Source organism: Ananas comosus, unplaced genomic scaffold, assembly GCF_001540865.1.
Source record: "Ananas comosus cultivar F153 unplaced genomic scaffold, ASM154086v1, whole genome shotgun sequence".
NCBI lineage: Eukaryota > Viridiplantae > Streptophyta > Magnoliopsida > Poales > Bromeliaceae > Ananas > Ananas comosus.
In genome coordinates, this window is record NW_017893446.1 from 14330 (window position 1) to 21331 (window position 7002).

The 7002-nt window shown below is 38.8% G+C and overlaps 1 long non-coding RNA gene across 4 annotated transcripts; it reads right to left on the minus strand.

Moving 5' to 3' along the window:
• On the minus strand, window positions 1–3242 carry LOC109706074. Of its 4 annotated transcripts, none has more exons than XR_002215060.1 (6): window positions 2571–3242; window positions 2328–2411; window positions 2174–2239; window positions 2009–2076; window positions 1849–1892; window positions 1–49 (listed from the first exon to the last, which is right to left on the minus strand). It is a non-coding gene; the product is annotated as an uncharacterized LOC109706074 (long non-coding RNA). The 4 variants fall into 4 exon arrangements; XR_002215062.1 differs by having other exon boundaries at window positions 2174–2242; XR_002215063.1 differs by having other exon boundaries at window positions 2328–2462.
• Between the last annotated feature and the right edge of the window lie 3760 nt (window positions 3243–7002).

Here is a 7002-nt window from a genome sequence, read left to right on the forward strand (position 1 = left end):
GCCGCTGACCCCTCGCCAGGAACCCTAGCCTTTCCCGCTGTGGAAGGCTCTGTCAAAAAAACACAACAACAAAGAGGGCGTGAGAACTATTAAACAATAGTTCCCAGTGGGTAAGCCGCCAAGAGTGGCGAAGTACACCACTAGGTAAACTGTGGCACGAGTAGATAGCAATAAATAAGCAAGTGATGTAATAAGCAAGTAAATGCAATAAGTATAAAAGTAGCTACTCATGCTATCTACTTAACCGTAAATAAATGTGTATCAATAGTTTGCAAGTATCAGTTAACACGAAAGATATTATCATTCACATTGATTAATAATTTAACGAACATACACCAAATTGCATACATAATTATGTTTACTGAAATTGCAGATAATATCATGTAATTACCTCCTGCATTAGCAAGAACGAAACATATTGTCAATATGTTGCTAACCAATCATGATGTCAACTTCTAGGTTATTCATCACTAAACTTACTTTAGATGTCAACTGTCTAGTTTGGTCATCAATAAGTTCACTTGTCCAAAGACATCAAGTAACTTTACTACTATATCCAACTAAAGTTGAAGCACTTGTCATAACCCAATTTTCAGTAGACTTACGCAAGGTAAGATCCAAGCCGCGCCGTGCCTAATGGCCCCGTGGTAGTGTACACTCCCCACGGCAATCCACTTCGGCGCTCACTTCGTACATGAGCGAGCAACTGTCGCTAGGCTACTCGGGAGTGCTGGCTTGGGGGGAAGCGACCCCGCAAGCGTAAACCGTAGTCCAAGGTACAAATACCACAACAACATCATGTCTCTGACATGGAATCTCAAGCCACTCCGGAGTGCGGGGCTAGGGGGGCGCGACCCCCGCAAGCGTGTACGAAAGAGCGTAATGGCATGCTAGCTATCATCCATGGCACAAATATTCCAACTACATCATGTCTCAAACATGGAATCTCAGCTCGACCCAACGTCGATACTGTAGTGCCCAATCATAAGTCACTATCAACACTTGTTGACATGATTCTATCAATAGCTAGTTTAACTTGACAAGTTTAAACTTTACATTATACTAGTGATTCTATCAGGCTATACCTTGTCGGTCACTCAAATCTCTCACTACTCCTTACACATAAGGAAAGTGGTTTACTAATGTCATATTTAAAGACTCATGGCACACATCCTGTAGTCCAATATAAACCTCTACTTGATCATCCAAGTATGTCATCATATCCAAATCTAGTTATTTACTAGATTATATTCAACTGAATAATCATTCAAGTTATGCCATCATAAGAAATTCTAGTCACTTACTAGAACATATACCATAATGTGAATCTATCATATGAAAGTAGAAACTAACAGAATATTGTACGCAAGCAAGATAAAAGATAAAATGCTCTTCACATGATCTCTATACCATTCATTTTACAACTTGGCCTGTATATGCAAATGGATGCCTTTATCAGATTTATTCAGAGTTTAGCCCTTATACTTACTATATAGCATTGCATAGCACAACCCCGAGTACAACAATTTCTTTGTCGTTCAACCGCGTTAATTGGTACACTCATGATATTACCATTATATCCACTTGAGTGACATCAAGTGAAATTGTTTATGCAAGTTATTATCATCATGCATGCATAGTAATTCAACAAATGGCTATGTAAAATGAACAGACATAAGTCTTCCATTTCTATTGAGGGATGCTATCATATCCAATATGATCTACACATTGACGCATTTCTCAATGCCTTGAACTATACATATATATTCACATGAATATAATAACTTCAACTCAGATGTCAAAGGAGATATAGAGAGAATTCACCCTTTTCGGGAAGGTCAGACCCACCTATTACTATCTCCCACAATTAACTCCAATAGGCCTCAACTCTGCTGAAAAGCAAACATCAAGATCGGATTAAAACTACGGCCGAAATGCCCGATTTCGGCTCAATTCACATTTCGTATTAAGTAGTAACATAAATCGCTGTTTTGGTTCTCTTTAGTACCTCAAATTAAGTCTCTAAAGGCTTCCCAAAGCCAACCAAAGATGACCCAAAGGTCGGCTGAATTCCCGCTGCGAACAACATCAACACGACATTAGTAAACTTGTATATGCATTAAAATGGCCGAAACCTGAATAATTCAGCTTCCTAACTGAAATTTCCACTTACCCTGGTTAGAACACCTTCCAAACCAGTTCCCAAGATCACCAATTTGATTCAATAAGGTTCTGAAACCTGCTGCAAAGCAAACATGCCAAACTGCATCAAGTTGGTCCAACAAATCGCATTTAGGTCCGAATTAGCTTTGTAAGTAGCTAATTACCTCAAGCAAGCTTCAAAGTAGATTATCCCTGATTTAAGGGGGTCAATTCACAGATAAAAATCTCACCTCTAGCTGCTGGAACCCCTGTTACACGCAGATGGAAGCAACGACACCAAAATGCGTCAAAATCCGACGCTAAACGATGAACTAGAGAGAAATCAAGTTAAATATCTCTCTAAAACTCTCTGTCAGTGATTCTCAGCATTAAACATGAAGCATACTGTCCAAAACACTCCATTTTACCTTTTAAAAGCTGGCCCCAAGTCCACATAAACAGTGAGCGTCGAGCGGGACGCGAAACCGGCGCAAAACGACGACATCTTTGTAGAGAGAGAAAAATCCTAGAGAGAGATAGTGAAGGAGGTGAAGATGCCTTTCTCTAAGCTCCAGCACCATCTGAAGGGGTCCAGAGGTCGAGCTGGGAGGATAAGGCTGAGTAAAAGGTGTGAAAAGACCAAAATAGCCCTGTTGCCACGCAGCTGCAAACTCTGCTGCTTGCTGTACCGGTAGAGCATTGATGTTGTACTGGTACACAATGCAAAAATTCGAGAGAAAGCCACAGCAATGCGCTTTCTTGCTTTTAGCCATTCCACCACTTATCTAACTTGTCCAAACACTTGTCCCAGCCCTTTAGAATATGTAGGGTAGTCCTATTTACCATTTTCCATATTCAAACTTTGCAATTTATCAAATTCAGAGCATTGCAATCAATTTGCGATGCACTTGTCCATTTCCAGTTACCTTCTCACTTCATTAACTTGTCAAAACCTTTCAAAGGTCTGTCAAAAATCGTGGACCAGTTCCAAAAGCCAATCCAACCCTCGAACTTGCCAATAGGTCTAAAATTCAGTATATTACAGAACCAGTCTCTCAGGAAAGACCGGTCTCCCAGGGACCGGTCCCTCGGGTGAGGACCGCTTCTGTCACGTCCCGCTATCGCCAATTTGGTCGATCCAAGTCCGTACACAGACGCCGAACGGACACAACCTCCCCTGTCCGCCCAAGGCTCAATAACAACGAGTCATGTATAAAGAAATAAACAATTCTCAGGATAACATTTCAATATACATGGCTTGCACGAGGGCAAGCAACATGAACAAGTGAAAGTAACTAAACTAAACAAGTATTCTCTGTAAATTTTAAAACTTTAAAACTGAACTATACATAACTGAATAACTAAAATATTTAGTTATTTACATGCTCTTTTATACATTCATTTACAAGTCTCTGTATATCAAAATGTTTCACATGAACCCAAAATGGTATACCACTAGAACTCGGGTGTCCACTAGCTAGGCTGCTGGGCTCTTGCCGTGATCCTCGGCCACATCGCTCGCGCTGGAACCTGTATGGTTAGTGGTATGAGAACTACTAAAAGTTCCCAGTGGGTTCGGCCGCCGACCTCGCCGACTCACCCACTAGGTCTATTCAAGCATATGTAGGCANCAACTTCACCCTTTGGGTCGGAACCTTCGAAGCTTGAACTCCATTAATCAAATGAAGAGTCGATCCCAAATCAGATAAACGAGGAACTCTCTCTAAAAATCAACTTAATTCGAACATCTCCGAATTTCTCCGAATTTCTTGGAACAACTATCGTATATCCATATATAATTACTTTACACTCCCATTTTTCCGACTTTATCTTACCAATCTATTGAGACTAAACTCACACAAGAGCAAGATTCCTTCAAACTTGGTATTTCAAATCCCAGATTTCGAACACCTACTACGATATATTTGGATCTTTGGATCTTTGATACGATCCCTTTCGTACATATACATAAATATGAATACTTACCAACAACCCTTATTCTTAAACTCTATCTAATTAGGATTTGGGTCCAACCATCTTAGAGGGGACAATACATTTTCCCAACTTGTTCTCAAAGAATTCACGATTCTGAGGTTAACGGTACTTGGGATATCTTTAATCGTGATACGATATATATATATATATATATATATATATATATATAATACTCATCAACAATCCCTATTTTAAACTCTACCTTATTGCAATTATAGATGAACTCTTATTATACCAACGACATATCTCTTCAATTTACTACCTAGTTAATCGAAGATTTCCAACTCCGCCAACACCTATTTGGATATTTTCGATATATACTTGGATATCACTTGATATCCAACATATCAACTGAATATTCGACACCGAACCCAATTTTACCTTAACACCGACCCTTATACTGGAATATTACGAATCCCTACTACAAATGATGGGATTACCTCCAATCAATACTCAATCAGATCAAAGGTTTTGGGATTTGACGGTATCCCTTGGATTATCTTTTGATATCCATACATATATACTGTAATACGTATGCTTAACCTCAGTTTACGTTTTAAACATTTCTACACTTATACTGAATCCAAATTAGAGAAAATAAGGAAGAACTTCCTTCCACATTGCACGAGTCTTCGAATTTAACCATAAAGCTGCTTGGATGCTGCGCGATTAACTCTTTGCGAAGCAAGATTATGCCCATGTAGCTCAGCACTCCTGCACTATGAACACTCGAGGCCCTATAACCGAAATCATAAAGCCGTAGAGATGTCCACCCACCACGATAGGCTTTAGAAACTTAGTGGAAAATACAGATACTATTAAGTAACTCGTATAAATGTAACATTAGTACGTAATATCCCACAACTATAATACATTTACTATAAACTAATACGTTTACGGATAGTTGGTACTCTTATATACTTATTATCTTACACTTGTACCTTGGGATACTTACGTACCTGATATTGTTATCATTTGAACCACTGTAAGATTAATCTCTAAACCAATCGTAGCTCTTTACCTTAACACCTTGATCGTATTTCTCGATCAATCTCATTTTCACACTGTAACAGATAACAACTTAGGAAATTTCCTCCTAGTCTAGTATGAGTGTAAGCAAAACAAGTTCCATCCAGCGAGGAGGAACTTGCTACTCGAGGCCTCATCAGTAGAAATGACCTGGTCCTCCACGCAGAGGGGGTCAACTGTCAGGGCAGCCCACGTCCAACGCAGAGGGGCTATTAACCCTATCACAGTCACTCAATAACAATTGGTCTCCCAATTGGTTAATTAACCCATTTAAGTCATTTTCAGCTCCAATAAAACCAAAACACCAAAGCTCATGCCACTTCTCCAACAATTCCTTCTAGGGTTGAGAGAGAAAGAGAGGGAGAATTAGATGAGATGAAAGGCTGTGGAGTGTTGTTCAAGTACCTGGGCAAGTGCTAGACATCTGGGTTAAAGAGATAAGAGCAGAAAATTGCAACTTAAACCCTTAAAAGACCGAACCTGCATTGCAGTCTAGTAGTTCGCAGTTCAGTCCCTGCAGGCTCGCAAATCAGTCCCTGCAGGTTTACGAATCAGTCCCTGCACTAAACAACAGCTCGCAACAGCAGTTTTCAGCCCATTTTGCGCGTCTAGTTCGCTTCGAACACTTCTAATCACTTCCCAATTATGCTCATAAACCTCCACAAGCTACCAATTAAGCTCGGGAATAAACCAATTTCATTTTTGCATTATCTTGATCAATTTGATCAAGATTAGCAATGTAATTAATAATCCAACATACTACATTTAGAGTTTAGGAATCCCCTTGCTCTAGATTAATTACAATAAACTCTAATCAGGAATTAAGATTAATCTACTCTAGGTTTCCTCTTTAATAATTAATTCACATGTATATACTACACAAATATACTCATAACATAGGATTTGTTCTCTAGGTTTTATGGCAACTTCAAACTCTAGCAACTAAGAAATCCTTTTGTAGGGTAATTCAAACTCCCACATACTAAGAACCTTCACCAAGTAATTTAGGATTATAGGAGACCAATTCATGCTATACTTTAATTTTCACAACTTTCATATTAACCCAAGTTCACATATATACTATATATAGTTTTCTCTAGAATTTCTTTAGCAAGGGCAGCTCAAGGAACTAGCAGATCTCAAGCTAAGTCCATTTTAGAGTAATTAAAACAAACCCTATCACATAAAACAACAACCCTTACCTCAGGTTTCTTCCCAACCTAGCTATGCACATGTATACTATACATATATACTATGCATATAATTCTCTTTCACTAAGTTTTCATGGCACTAAGTGCTCTAGCAACCTAGAACTCCACAGCTGAACCTTCTATAGAACAAATATCACAATTCTACTCAAGGATGAGCAAACCTACATCAGGTTTATTGCCTCCTATACCTTCAAACATCTTGTTCTAGGTTTAGTTTCCATGGCAACTAGAAGCATTAGCAACTAGATTTTTGTAGCTCAAACCTCTATAGAGTCAATAATCTAACTCTAATCAGAAATTAGATCATACTTGTTAAGGATTTTGTATTGGCAAGTTTCGTGAAGTGAGTTGGAGTCTTGAAGAATCGAAGCGAATTGACAAAGATCAAAGAATTCAAGATTTCGAAAAAATCAGAAAATACCTCACGACATGAATCACGATGGTCAGGTAAAGTTTTAACTCATGTTATGGTGATTCATACTTAATTATAGGCATTAGAATCATTTAATCAAAGTTTGGTTAATTAGAAAGTGCTTTGGACAAGTGCGGAACCTGAAACGATGCAAAACACGAAAAATTGCATTGTGTACCGGTACAGCAATCAAGCGCGTACCGGTACAGCCAC